General features: G+C 42.3%; 1 pseudogene; it reads right to left on the bottom strand.

Moving 5' to 3' along the window:
* Positions 1–14,537: 14,537 nt before the first annotated feature.
* LOC124799630 lies at positions 14,538–14,654 on the bottom strand (annotated as a pseudogene).
* Positions 14,655–14,920: the final 266 nt, after the last annotated feature.

Here is a 14,920-nt window from a genome sequence, read left to right as displayed (position 1 = left end):
TTTTTTCTCCACCAGCAGCTCGGAAAACATCCTTGATCTCTCAAATAGTTCTGTGTCTCACTGGGAGTCAAAAACGTCAGATATCGTTAGTGTTGACAATGAATGAAAATGCTTTAAAAATCAAAATTATTATCCATCAGCAGATAGGTGTTCTCATGCTAGAGCTTGATAATACATAATGAAAACTTTAGTGCCGGACCAGCATTCGAACCCATTCACGCGCAATATGTGGAGATGTTGAGGAATCTGCAGTTTTGAACAACCAACAAATTATAGTCGAGTTGTATTATCACGAAGGGAACAAATTCCGCGTTAAGGGCGGTCTGAGTTGCATTCCAAGTTCAGAACCAATTTTATCGACATACAGAAGCTCAAATAAAAGATGGAATAAGGGTCCTGTGACCCTACATAGCGTTTGTTTAGTCACTATAAATAAATAACCAGTATAATAAAGGTTACTGGTGACAGAGTTCCCACATTTCTCCACTCCTGACTTTATTGTGGTGCAACCTAACGACTACTTGGTAGAGAAGAAATATCATGTTTAATGTTAATTTCAGACCACACTGCCATTATACCTTCTACACTTGGCGTAGCCAGAAGAGAATAGAATCGGTCTATCCCTATTAAAAGCCATGGGCAGAAGTCGTAATCCAACCCAGAACATCATCATAGAAACCAACAGACCACCAAATCATCTTCTGTATGACTCATTTTTCTTTCACAAGAACGTTGCGGCACACTCGATGAGAATTCTGACACACAGGCTCCCTGTAGTGGTTTGCAGCATGTTCAGTACATTCATTTACTTGGCTGACTGAATCGCCATGAACTAGCTGCCTCGGCTACCCAGTGCATACATTCGACTCTATTTTGTAATCACGGAAATAAAATCATGTATCTGCCACCTACACAGAACTGCCAACAGTGTAGGATGCAGAAATTTAAAGAGGAAGTGTTCCTTTCCATTTGAGCTACTCCATTGCGCTATCTGTTTGTTGAAAACGTCGTACAGTGCAAAAGAAAAGCTATAACTGTCTGTCTCCCAGAAGTCTAGATCCAGCCATATGCTTTATCTCACAGCACTGTGGAATGCGGAAATTCTGGAGGAACTATTGTTGACTTCTGGAGGTGCTGTCGGTAGATGACAGCTAGTAGCGTCACGGGAAGTGTCACACACCGTCAATAACATGTTGCGAGTTCCATTTCATTCGCTGCTACATTTTTTACAACGCAATTCTGCTGTCTACTAAAGTTACCAATTTAATGGAACTTTGAACATAATTACCTTCACTTCTCAACACAAAATAGCCGCATGTGGGAAAAGGGCTCACTTCTGCGACATTTTGTTCTTTTCAGGTTTAATAGACGGCCAGGCAGCGGATGCATCTCGAAGCTTTTGTATTATGTATGGGGAGGGCGCATCGTGCCAAAATAGTCAGAAAAGTATTTTTTACATTAGCAGTCGTCTGGTAGTGGCATTTTATTCTTCTTCAAACCTTGTTTGACAACTTTAACTTAAGTTTTCTACATGCATCTAATCAATAAACTGCATGTGCAATGTCAGACTGTTATAGATCACATCAGTGAATTCGCATATATCGTTGATGATTAATTTCTCTCTCATGTTTAGTATTGTTTTAACAACAGTAAAAGAAACCTTACGAAAATTGTGCACTGTATTAAAAGAAATGAAATAAAACTACCCACGATAACCTTACGACGAAAGACTGAGTATCTGTACACAAGCGTGCCTCTATCGGCACGAATTAGTAAAATACTATTCAGATTTCGATTGGGTCTGTGTTTAATTGGTATGCTGTGTCATACTCAACAGGTATGCAAATATGGCATTTCATAAATAAAGTTATGTATTCCTAGAGACCCAAAATCTGCTTGTGAGCAGCGGAACGAGGCGTTACCTGTTGTACAGCATTGTAAGTTTTTCACCATTGCACTATGAGCTGAAAGTATTTTCTTGCGATTTCCTTATCGATGTTCGATCTGACTGGTTGTAGCTCTTTCACAGAAGGGATAAAAACGTTACATTCAGCGAGACTGGAACAGCGAACCAGAACAGACGCTTTTTCAGAGGTCAGCACGTAACCACAGAGCTAGCGAAGAGGTATACGTTGCCCTTTTCCTTTACGAGACGAATAGTGTCTAGAACTCGTAAACCGCTATTTAAAGGACGAGTTTAGTTGCGATTTACACATGCAACGACTTTCCTGGGCTAAAAACCGTAAATTTACAATCTTTTGTTACACCTGAAGCGATAATAACTCAGATTAATCAATGGAAATGACAGGAAAAATCAAGTGAACTTTGAGGCTTAATTCCGTGCACACCAGGAAGTAACTCGTCGATCACAGAGTTGCCAAATATACCTTGCCTTGTTGCCAAATCTCAGTTACAGTACTAGCAGGAAGAAGACGAATCGATGTGATCCTACAGCGGGCTGGGAAGTGACCACAGCTGGCCTTTCAAAGACGCGGCTGCGACGGCCTGGAATACGTAATGCATCTGATTCGCATTTCTGTAACCAGGTTTAGGGACTGGAGCGTAGTTACTAATAATATTCAGAACTGACTGCAAACCAAGCACCATAAATCAGTAACTCCCATAGTTATTTTTATATTCCTTTCGTAACTGTACTCAAACCTAAGAAACTCATTCACGGATGTTTTCGTGCCTCGCCGATAGTCGAGATAAGAACAAAAACGGAAACATTTAAAATAATTAAAATAAGTCAGAAAACTAACAGAATCAAAAGGAGACCTAGAGAAAATCCCAGAGTGACCCAGAGACCATCCCAGAGTGACCCAGAGAGCATCCCAGAGTGCCCCTGAGAGCTAAAACACTAAGAAGAATCGCTTCTCGGCTTTTGGCAAGATGAATGTGTAGTATTGTTTAATATAAAATTTTATATTAAACACTACTACACATTGATCTTGCCAAAAGCCGAGAAGCGATTCTTCTTAGTGTTTTAGCTCTCAGGGGCACTCTGGGATGCTCTCTGGGTCACTCTGGGATGGTCTCTGGGTCATTCTGGGATTTTCTCTAGGTCTCCTTTTGATTCTGTTAGTTTTCTGACTTGTTTTAATTATTTTAAATGTTTCCGTTTTTGTTCTTATCTAGTTGTTTTTATTTTATTGTTTAGTATAAAGTTGCGAAGCATCCATATCTATCTTGTGAGATTTTTCTTTTTAAAAGAATGTGTGTGTGTGTGTGTGTGTGTGTGTGTGTGTGTGTGTGTGTGTGTGTGTGTGAGTGAGTGTGTGTGTGTGTGTGTGTGTGTGTGTGTGTGTGTGAGAGAGAGAGAGAGAGAGAGAGAGAGAGAGAGAGAGAGAGAGAGAGAAATAACACGTTCCACATCATTACGAAGTGTCGTATTCATGATCTATGGAACAAGTATTAATCCAATCTAATCTAGTCCGTGAAGAGTCATGAATTACCGAAATTTTTGCCAGTATCAGTAACCAAATCCAAACTTGAAAATAAAAGACGACAGTTTTTGTAATAAACCGGGACTCCTATCAAGACCCTTTCATCCCTGTTAACTAACTACGAAAGATGTCTGATAAACCTCCATTCGGAAGTAACAAAGTGTGCATGCATTTAAAGATGAAGTGCATGATGAGAAGTTCTGTGACGGAGGTACTGACCCAGAACGTAATCGGTTTGTTAACTAAGTAAAATCAATTGTTACGTATCGGTTTTTCTTACCAGCTGCTATGTGTTTGAATCTAAAATAAGGATACAAATTTTTGTGCCTGAGCGACAGTCGAACCACACTCCTATCGTTCTTCTTTATCGTCCACGAATATAGCTTAATTATCAATTGCTTGCACACCAACAGTAAGATGTGTGCGTGTTTGACCAGAAATAGTTGGCAACAGATGAACAGACATTAAAAATGAACTTTAATTTTCAGTAGCAGGTCGGTGTGCACGTGATAGGGCTTGAAATGAAATTATGAATATTTTTGTACTGGATCAGGAATCAGACCCACATACTTACCTCTGGAGGTGACCTAGAGAAGATTGCAGTCTTGGAAAAAGGAACGAAATGATTGAACTGTCCTGTTCCGAGAGATTCAGATCCTCGAAAGAGCAGATACGAATTCGAATCACAGTCCAGCACCAAATATTTCAACGTCTCTAGTTCCATCAAGTACAAGTAAAATAAGAGCCCTGTTCCTTTAAATGGCTATCGGTTCATCAAATAAAATAAAATTTTGTAATGTAAGTAAGTTTACTGGCGACAGTATTTCTGTTTACAGTGACCTCCACCTACGTCATTTCCCAAAGCAAACCGGCTCTGTCTAGTTGGGAATGAAGGAACGTGATGTTTAATGCGGATTCTGGATTATAACGTCTTTCTCTTGAGGTTACCAGTGGTAAAGTAAATCTGTTTGTGCCTCTTAAAAGTAAATGCCTGTACCCACGCATTGCACTATTGATTGTTCGTTCCACCAGACTACATTTCCCAGGCCCAGGAGTGTGTTGTAACGGATGATGTGCTTAGCTTACAAAATTAGTCACGGTGGAAAAAATGCGAGTCTATTAAATGGTTAAGTAGAAGGAAGCTTCTGATGCGGAGATTATGCTATTCTCACGTCAGCACTATGTGAAGACTCTTCTAGGCATCATAGCCTCGATGTGAAGCCATTTTGAAGTTTTCACTAATTCAGGAAATAACTCAGTTCGAGAAAATCCACTGTGAAGTGTGAAGTTACCGGATAATTCAATTATTACCGTACTTATTACTATCATTTTCTTCATACTGCTGCTGGAACACATGTGCTTGAAAATCATTTAATGCCTTTTGGTCGTTATGGAAGTAGTTGCCCAATAACAGGTTTTTTCCCTGTCTACGGGATCCTTTTCATGTTAATATCAAACATCAGCAATTACTCGTAGATTACATTAAAACTAAAGTAATTGATGAAGACGTTACTTGATAACAAAAACGCGCTGCCTTTCTTCATTTACTTGCCGCTAGAAATGGCTGTCGAATACTGCCAAACCAAAAGCCAAGGGGTCTTACTGCCTTCCGAAATACGTCGCTGTCAGTTCTTCCATAAGATTTGGTCGACGTGACCTGTTTCAAGTTGAGTATGACAGAGAATGTTTTAGAAAATCAATTGTACTCCTTTGCAATAAACAGAAAGATTTTCATTCTAAGCTATCCAAGTTCAAAATTTTCGGAATATTAGTTCAAATTTAATATTCGCTTCTATAATCTAGGAAAGTATTTCACAGTTGCAAAACCCGCATCCGACTCATTGTCCTTACACTTAGTCGCTGACCATAAATTCTAGCTCAGAGTGACACCAGTTTAAGTAACCTAATGTAGCGGAGACTGTTTCCCAGTGCTCTTTCTCATCGGAAAATATGCAATTCACTCATTGGGCTTCATTAGTACACTGTAACAGTAATTTCTGTGTGTATGCAATGCATACGGATTGTAGAATTCAGTGGTGCTCTCTCTCTCTTCCACTTCTGTATACAATATGACTGACCTATACGGGCCCTTCATCATTACAGGCCGTGGGCGGTGCAACATCATACTGACAAAATTAATGTGCTTATACTGACCACCTCACTGTTTGTTTTACCTGATTTTGTAATCACTTAAATAAAACAACATGACCTTCCGGTGGGAAACATTACGCTCCCCTTTTCCTCGCATAAATTTGTCGGTAAGCTTTTTGTCTTCCAATCAGCGAAATGCGGCAGAGTACGGCCGGTAAACGATTCACAAACCACGATCTAGTGCCGTTAAGACGATTTCTTTAAAGAGTGGCGTAGCTGAATGAATTTAGTTTCTTTTTAAATCGTCTTATGCAGCAACGTTCACAGATATCTCAAATAGGAAAAGCTCTTTACCCAGGTACGAAGGTTGTAAAACAAACTTCCCACAGTTTGTGTCAGGTTGATCTTTTCGTCTGATAACACTGCGTATGTATTTTGTCTAAGAGGTATCACAAGTAGTGTTCCTGTAGCTGTGGGAATCATTTGTTGAAAACGAGTTTAACACCAGTGGGTACAGCACTGCTAAATATTCAAAATGATTATGAACCTAAGTCTGAGTTCATCCACAAACTGATCCGTATTTGTAATATTGAAGCTAGACTGTGAATTGTTGTCTTCCTTGAGTGGGCATCGGAAGGCGTTTACACACACATATACAATACAACGATGGCTTGCAGAAAATAAATGCGAAACGCGTATGACACTAAAATTGTGTTTTATTCAGTTGCTGTCAGACGGTCCATAAGTAAAAATTATCAATATACCGTAATACAGCTTATTGTGTCGAGCTACCAGAAGTATTTGATGTGTAAAGGTTTTCTCCTGATTTCGTTACATAATTTTTCTGGAAATTCGCAGCCCCATAAAATAAATCAGAAAAAAACTCGCACACGCTGGCCCCTACAACAGTTAGAACTGACGACTTATTGAGCCGTTGCGACACGAGACATGGGCGGTAACAGGGGGCTACGGACACACACTGACAACAACACGCCACTCTAATCATGGTGTTTGTGGCTCAGCCTCATAATTCATCGTGAAAGATTATAAAAGTTGTCACTTCTGTGAAGAACAGCTGTTCCAGTCTCGCTGAATGTAACGTTTTTATCCCTTCTGTGAAAGAGCTACAAGCAGTCAGATCGAACATCGATAAGGAAATCGCAAGAAAATACTTTCAGCTCATAGTGCAATGGTGAAAAACTTACAATGCTGCACAACAGGTAACGCCTCGTTCCGCTGCTGACAAGCAAAAAAATTGTTCAAATGGCTCTGAGCACTATGGGACTTAACATATGTGGTCATCAGTCCCCTAGAACTTAGAACTACTTAAACCTAACTAATCTAAGGACATCACACACATCCATGCCCGAGGCAGGATTCGAACCTGCGACCGTAGCAGTCGCGCGGTTCCGGACTGAGCGCCTAGAACCACTAGATCACCGCGGCCGGCGCTGACAAGCAGATTTTGGGTCTCTAGGAATACATAACTTTATTTATGAAATACCACATTTGCATACCTGTTGAGTATGACACAGCATACCAATTAAACACAGACCGAATCGAAATCTGAATAGTATTTTACTAATTCGTGCCGATAGAGGCACGCTTGTGTACAGATACTCAGTCTTTCGTCGTAAGGTTATCGTGGGTAGTTTTATTTCATTTCTTTTAATACAGTGCACAATTTTCGTAAGGTTTCTTTTACTGTTGTTAAAACAATACTAAACATGAGAGAGAAATTAATCATCAACGATATATGCGAATTCACTGATGTGATCTATAACAGTCTGACATTGCACATGCAGTTTATTGATTAGATGCATGTAGAAAACTTAAGTTAAAGTTGTCAAACAAGGTTTGAAGAAGAATAAAATGCCACTACCAGACGACTGCTAATGTAAAAAATACTTTTCTGACTATTTTGGCACGATGCGCCCTCCCCATACATAATACAAAAGCTTCGAGATGCATCTGCTGCCTGGCCGTCTATTAAACCTGAAAGGAACAAAATGTCGCAGAAGTGAGCCCTTTTCCCACATGCGGCTATTTTGTGTTGAGAAGTGAAGGTAATTATGTTCAAAGTTCCATTAAATTGGTAACTTCAGTAGACAGCAGAATTGCGTTGTAAAAAATGTAGCAGCGAATGAAATGGAACCCGCAACATGTTATTGACGATGTGTGACACTTCCCGTGACGCTACTAGCTGTCATCTACCGACAGCACCTCCAGAAGTCAACAATAGTTCCTCCAGAATTTCCGCATTCCACAGTGCTGTGAGATAATGCATATGACCGGATCTAGACTTCTGAGAGACAGACAGTTATAGCTTTTCTTTTGCACTGTACGACGTTTTCAACAAACAGATAGCACAATGAAGTAGCTCAAATGGATAGGAACACTTCCTCTTTAAATTTCTGCATCCTACACTGTTGGCAGTTCTGTGTAGGTGGCAGATACATAATTTTATTTCCGTGATTACAAAATAGAGTCGAATGTATGCACTGGGTAGCCGAGGCAGCTAGTTCATGGCGATTCAGTCAGCCAAGTAAATGAATGTACTGAACATGCTGCAAACCACTACAGGGAGCCTGTGTGTCAGAATTCTCATCGAGTGTGCCGCAACGTTCTTGTGAAAGAAAAATGAGTCATACAGAAGATGATTTGGTGGTCTGTTGGTTTCTATGATGATGCTCTGGGTTGGATTACGACTTCTGCCCATGGCTTTTAATAGGGATAGACCGATTCTATTCTCTTCTGGCTACGCCAAGTGAAGAAGGTATAATGGCACTGTGGTCTTAAATTCACATTAAACATGATATTCCTTCTGTACCAAGTAGTCGTTAGGTTGCACCACAATAAAGTCAGGAGTGGAGAAATGTGGGAACTCTGTCACCAGTAACCTTTATTATACTGGTTATTTATTTATAGTGACTAAACAAACGCTATGTAGGGTCACAGGACCCTTATTCCATCTTTTATTTGAGCTTCTGTATGTCGATAAAATTGGTTCTGAACTTGGAATGCAACTCAGACCGCCCTTAACGCGGAATTTGTTCCCTTCGTGATAATACAACTCGACTACAATTTGTTGGTTGTTCAAAACTGCAGATTCCTCAACATCTCCACATATTGCGCGTGAATGGGTTCGAATGCTGGTCCGGCACTAAAGTTTTCATTATGTATTATCAAGCTCTAGCATGAGAACACCTATCTGCTGATGGATAATAATTTTGATTTTTAAAGCATTTTCATTCATTGTCAACACTAACGATATCTGACGTTTTTGACTCCCAGTGAGACACAGGACTATTTGAGAGATCAAGGATGTTTTCCGAGCTGCTGGTGGAGAAAAAATTCTGTAGCTGACGGCTCTTTGTGTGTAGTCAACAACGGTATGTGTGGGGTTCGATTCCCAGTCAGCATTGAACTCTTCGTTGTAATATTTCTAGTTCAAACATGCTCACATGTCCCTGCTGATGTAGCAAACCCGTATTTAACGTTCGTTTTCTCTAATAAATAGCAGCGATAGGTTCCGGTTTGGAGTCCTGGGAAGGAAAAAATTAATGTTTTGTCTCGTCATTTCAGTTAAAACATCTAGCTATTGCCGAGAAAATCCGATATGTCACAGTTGATTGTGCTTCGATAACAATCCGATTAGGTTCTGGGTTCGAATCCCTGTCCAACAAAAAGCTTTACATCACGGCATTTCAAGTAAGTCCCTTGTGAAGAAGCAAAATTTGACATATCTCGTAGTTCGTTAACAGGGACAATAGATGCTGGGTAGGAGTTCGCGTCCGTTAAAAATGTTTATGTTATGTAATTTAAATTTGATATTTGCTAACTGATACTCTCTATAATCGAGGTATATCACTCTCTGTATGCCTAGGCAGGAATGACTGTTAGTTTCCGTCAGTCACGAAATCTTAGTCTGCATGACCTGGGTTTGAATCCAAATGCAGAACGAGACGGTTCGTCGTGTCATTTAAAGTTCATACATATTTTCAACTAGCTGCTCGTGAATAACTTAAATTTTTAATGTCATTTTGTGTTAAATAACAAGTACGGTATGTTACTTTGAAGAGGAAATCATGAATACGACGAATTTACTGCGTGCATTACCTATCTGACGTAATAATGAGAGTGGTAACATTTCAGGTATGTCATTTATTGCAATAAATGTGAGCTTACAAGCCTTAAGGACAGTCTTATCTGTGATAAGGCGTTCCCTGATATTTGTAGTATCGTGGTATTACTTTACATCTTGAATTATTGCGATACAGAGCCGAGTTATCTAGTAGTGACTTGTTGGAGCCATTTTCAATAGTCAAACGACTGTACCAAGGAGCGATTAGAGGACCTGCTAGACAGCTGCGTTATGTGGTTTGCATGCGGATCAGGTGAAATGCAATTCAGGTCGTTCGGATACTTTTGAGCACGACTGTTTAGAGACAACGAAGATTTTTCCATTCAGTAACAAGACCGCTCAATAATCGTGTATTAAATTTGGATTCCAAGTATGGAGTATACGTTCACATGTTCAATTCATTAGTAGATTCTGAGAAACTGTTATCGGTTGTGTTGAGAAGTGGGCAGTTCATAACCGTATATATATATATATATATATATATATATATATATATATATATATATATATATATACGGTTATGAACTGCCCACTTCTCTATATATATATATAGAATGCTAGTCTGGAAGCTTTTACTAGAAGTCAGTAGCTTCATAAAGTATTTCTGCAGTAATTAGCAGTGACAGGATTTTTCAAAATGTTGGCCGTACTGTAAATTACGCGCCACGGGAGAATTATCCCAATGGGACGGAAATCGATAGATGTGACCTACACCTAGAGAAAAAACAAATGATATCAATTTCAGAGAAGTCGGATAATTTATTCAATAGAAAGAGCTTCACAAATTGAGCAAGTCGATATCGTGTTGCTCCACCTCTGGCCCTTATGCAAACAATTATTCGACTTGGCATTCACTGATAGAGTTTTGGATGTCCTCGTCAGGGATATGAAGCCAAATTCTGTCCAACTGGCGCGTTCGATCGTCAAAATCCCAAATGGTTGGTGGGACCTGCCCATAATGCTCAAAACGTTCTGGCGACATTACTGGCCATCGGAGGGATTGGCAAGCACGAAGACAAGCGGTAGAACTTTAGCCGTGTGCGGACGGCCATTGTCTTGCTGATGTGTAATCCCAGGACGGCTTACTATGAAGGGAAGCAAGACGGGACGTAGAATATCGTCGACTTACGGCTGTGATGATGCTCTTCATGATAAGCTATTTTGAATCAGAGTGTATAGTATGTAATTCGAACCCTGAGCGCATCATTTTGCGAGGTGAGTGGTCTCAGTTGCGCAAGCCATGCTTGTCTTGGGAACCCACTGTACGCTATAGCTTGTCACTTATTTACTCTTCATACCTTCCAAGCTCCATAGAGAATGTTCTGTTATGCTAATGAAGAAGAATCTAGCGTAGAAAGTATGAAGCAGGATGTCTGACTTCAGTTTTTAAAAGGTCCGTACCAACTTTTGTCGAGATCACGTAGTAAAGAATGATGGAAGCGGTGACAGCTATGAGAAGTTTTAATAAGTAGTAACAGAATTACAGTACATCATTAAGTCTCGACGTTTCCAGTTTCTATATTTTTCGATCAATGAAAATCATAGCATGACCTGATAGATGGTGAACTTACTTGTACTTGAGTGGTAACTGGAAACTCGAAACAATCATCCGCTCAGCGCTTAATAAGATTTAAAAGTGCTATAAAGATTACTGACTTGCTTTTAATGTTCTGAAACGTATAAGCGTACACTTTACAAATCGCAATAACATTCTATACTATAATTATAATATGAATGACTTACGACTAGGATAATTCAACTAGTACAAATAGCTGGCTGTAACAACTTTCGGTGATGTGGAATACTACACTCCTGGAAATGGAAAAAAGAACACATTGACACCGGTGTGTCAGACCCACCATACTTGCTCCGGACACTGCGAGAGGGCTGTACAAGCAATGATCACACGCACGGCACAGCGGACACACCAGGAACCGCGGTGTTGGCCGTCGAATGGCGCTAGCTGCGCAGCATTTGTGCACCGCCGCCGTCAGTGTCAGCCAGTTTGCCGTGGCATACGGAGCTCCATCGCAGTCTTTAACACTGGTAGCATGCCGCGACAGCGTGGACGTGAACCGTATGAGCAGTTGACGGACTTTGAGCGAGGGCGTATAGTGGGCATACGGGAGGCCGGGTGGACGTACCGCCGAATTGCTCAACACGTGGGGCGTGAGGTCTCCACAGTACATCGATGTTGTCGCCAGTGGTCGGCGGAAGGTGCACATGCCCGTCGACCTGGGACCGGACCGCAGCGACGCACGGATGCACGCCAAGACCGTAGGATCCTACGCAGTGCCGTAGGGGACCGCACCGCCACTTCCCAGCAAATTAGGGACACTGTTGCTCCTGGGGTATCGGCGAGGACCATTCGCAACCGTCTCCGTGAAGCTGGGCTACGGTCCCGCACACCGTTAGGCCGTCTTCCGCTCACGCCCCAACATCGTGCAGCCCGCCTCCAGTGGTGTCGCGACAGGCGTGAATGGAGGGACGAATGGAGACGTATCGTCTTCAGCGAGGAGAGTCGCTTCTGCCTTGGTGCCAATGATGGTCGTATGCGTGTTTGGCGCCGTGCAGGTGAGCGCCACAATCAGGACTGCATACGACCGAGGCACACAGGGCCAACATCCGGCATCATGGTGTGGGGAGCGATCTCCTACACTGGCCGTACACCACTGGTGATCGTCGAGGGGACACTGAATAGTGCACGGTACATCCAAACCGTCATCGAACCCATCGTTCTACCATTCCTAGACCGGCAAGGGAACTTGCTGTTCCAACAGGACAATGCACGTCCGCATGTATCCCGTGCCACCCAATGTGCTCTAGAAGGTGTAAGTCAACTACCCTGGCCAGCAAGATCTCCGGATCTGTCCCCCATTGAGCATGTTTGGGACTGGATGAAGCGTCGTCTCACGCGGTCTGCACGTCCAGCACGAACGCTGGTCCAACTGAGGCGCCAGGTGGAAATGGCATGGCAAGCCGTTCCACAGGACTACATCCAGCATCTCTACGATCGTCTCCATGGGAGAATAGCAGCCTGCATTGCTGCGAAAGATGGATATACACTGTACTAGTGCCGACATTGTGCATGTTCTGTTGCCTGTGTCTATGTGCCTGTGGTTCTGTCAGTGTGATCATGTGATGTATCTGACCCCAGGAATGTGTCAATAAAGTTTCCCCTTCCTGGGACAATGAATTCACGATGTTCTTATTTCAATTTCCAGGAGTGTATAATCATATGTTCAAACGTAGGTATGAAAGATCGTAGGCCATCTGGCCTTTTCATACACCTCTTTAGGGCCATAAAACCTGCCTGTCTTGCATTTTCTAAAATCTAAAATCTAATTTCATTTCGCCAGCGTATTACACTGTCATGTAAAGTAGGTAATAGGATGCTGTGTACCAGCATGTACATGATTAAGATTAGGACGCATGCGTACGATAATTCTGTTCATTTCAAGTAGGAGACGAGTGAGAATGTTTTGGCTGTGAGGGGGCGAAACGCTGACAGTAACACAGTAGCATCAATTGGCCCGAAGGAGGAATTTGGGGGGGGGGGGGGGGGGGGTACATCCTACACCCGATAACTGGGAATTGCGGACAAAGTCTCGAAACCCTACCAATAGGTGGTGGCTTTCTTTTTTTGATGTCGGGTCTCAGGGGCCAGAGTGCCAGACGCTCGGTGTTTTTACAATGGCGCAGGCAGTTTTCTCACAAAAGCTTTGTGTTCCGAGCAGGAACACACCAGCTTGGCACCACAGAGGCTGTGCTATTGTTGTGACGTTTTGGAGAAACAGTCGCCTAGCTCCATGTTGTAGCCGACATAACGGTACCATTAAAGCATCCGGATTATCATATTCCGTTGGCACCAGTTGCCAGAAATCTTCCCACACAAAAGTCTGGCAGAGGCTGTGATAGGCTGCTCGATTTTTATGTCAGCACATGTTTGCAATCACCGTCAGGATTTTGTGCCAATGAATAATACTGGCAGCTAGGTTGACAGAGTACGGTAGTCGGAGTCTAGATAAATTTGTCGTGAGACCATAATTGTCGAAAACTATGCTTATCAGTGACAACTGACTGAGTTCTGACACAACGAAGCAGTCGCTCTCTGGGCACGGGGCGGAAGAGAGTTTGGGAAGTTGGTTCCTGACCACCGCAGGAATCGGTCGCGTACATTTCCGCTCTTGCTGCAGAGTAATTTCATTCGCGGTCCCACTTTTCCGGCCACCGGAACAAACAGCTTTTTTTACGCTCGCGCTTCGATCGGTCTCCAAGGCGGAGCCCATCATTCTGCAGCGGCTGACCACGCGTGACTGCCGTGATCAGCACGCCACCTTACGCCGTACTGTCGGCTTATCCGGATTCAGTCGATTTTTCTACCACTCAAAATTCGCAGTGAGGTTTCTCAGTAATGGCATCTGTAGAACCACTTTGCCTCCTTAAGTGATGTCATGCTAATGCATCCTATTACTCACTTGTTTATCGTTATTTTATATTTCATTATTTTATATTTCACGTATGCTCTATGCTACACCTTCTTCCTTATACCAGAGAAACACACCAGATTCCGTGCAAAGTCTTTTGTACTAGCTTTCTGCCAACATCTCTATCAAGCGAGGACTATTTAAATGTTTAAAAACTAAACTCCGTCCGAACAGGACTAGGAAGGCCCAACGGTACGCACCGGCCGCCGTGTCATTCATAGCCCACAGGGGTCACTGGATGTGGATATGGAGGGGCATGTGGTTAGCACACCACTCTCCCGGCCTTATATCAGTTTAAGATTCCAGAACCGCTACTTATCTATCAAGCAGTTCCTCAGTTTGCCTCACAAGGGCTGAGTGCACCCCACTTGCCAACAGCGCTCGGCAAACCGGATGGTCACCCATCCAAGTGCTAGCCCGGCCGACAGCGCTTAACTTCGGTGATCTGACGGGAACCGGTGTTACCACTGTGGCAAGGCCGTTGGCATTAACATGTTTGGTTTACGGTGATGTACAAAATCACGATCAGTTTTGTGTTCCATTTAAAGAAAATAATGCTAATTGAAATTTTTATGGTGGCGTTTATGTGTTAGACAGTCACACTCATTAGAATCCTTTCCCATCACTATGTTTGGAGGGGTCCATTGATCAATTAATTTAATGAATAAATTAGATGAGAGGCTAGACACCCCACATCAGGTCCCTTATAAGATTGCCTTGCATACTTTTTGCAGATTCATTCTAAACCCACT

The sequence above is a fragment of the Schistocerca piceifrons genome, chromosome 5 (assembly GCF_021461385.2).
Source record: "Schistocerca piceifrons isolate TAMUIC-IGC-003096 chromosome 5, iqSchPice1.1, whole genome shotgun sequence".
Taxonomy (NCBI): domain Eukaryota; kingdom Metazoa; phylum Arthropoda; class Insecta; order Orthoptera; family Acrididae; genus Schistocerca; species Schistocerca piceifrons.
The sequence above is the reverse complement of the archived record's forward strand: the minus strand, read 5'-3'. Positions and strand labels throughout refer to the sequence as shown.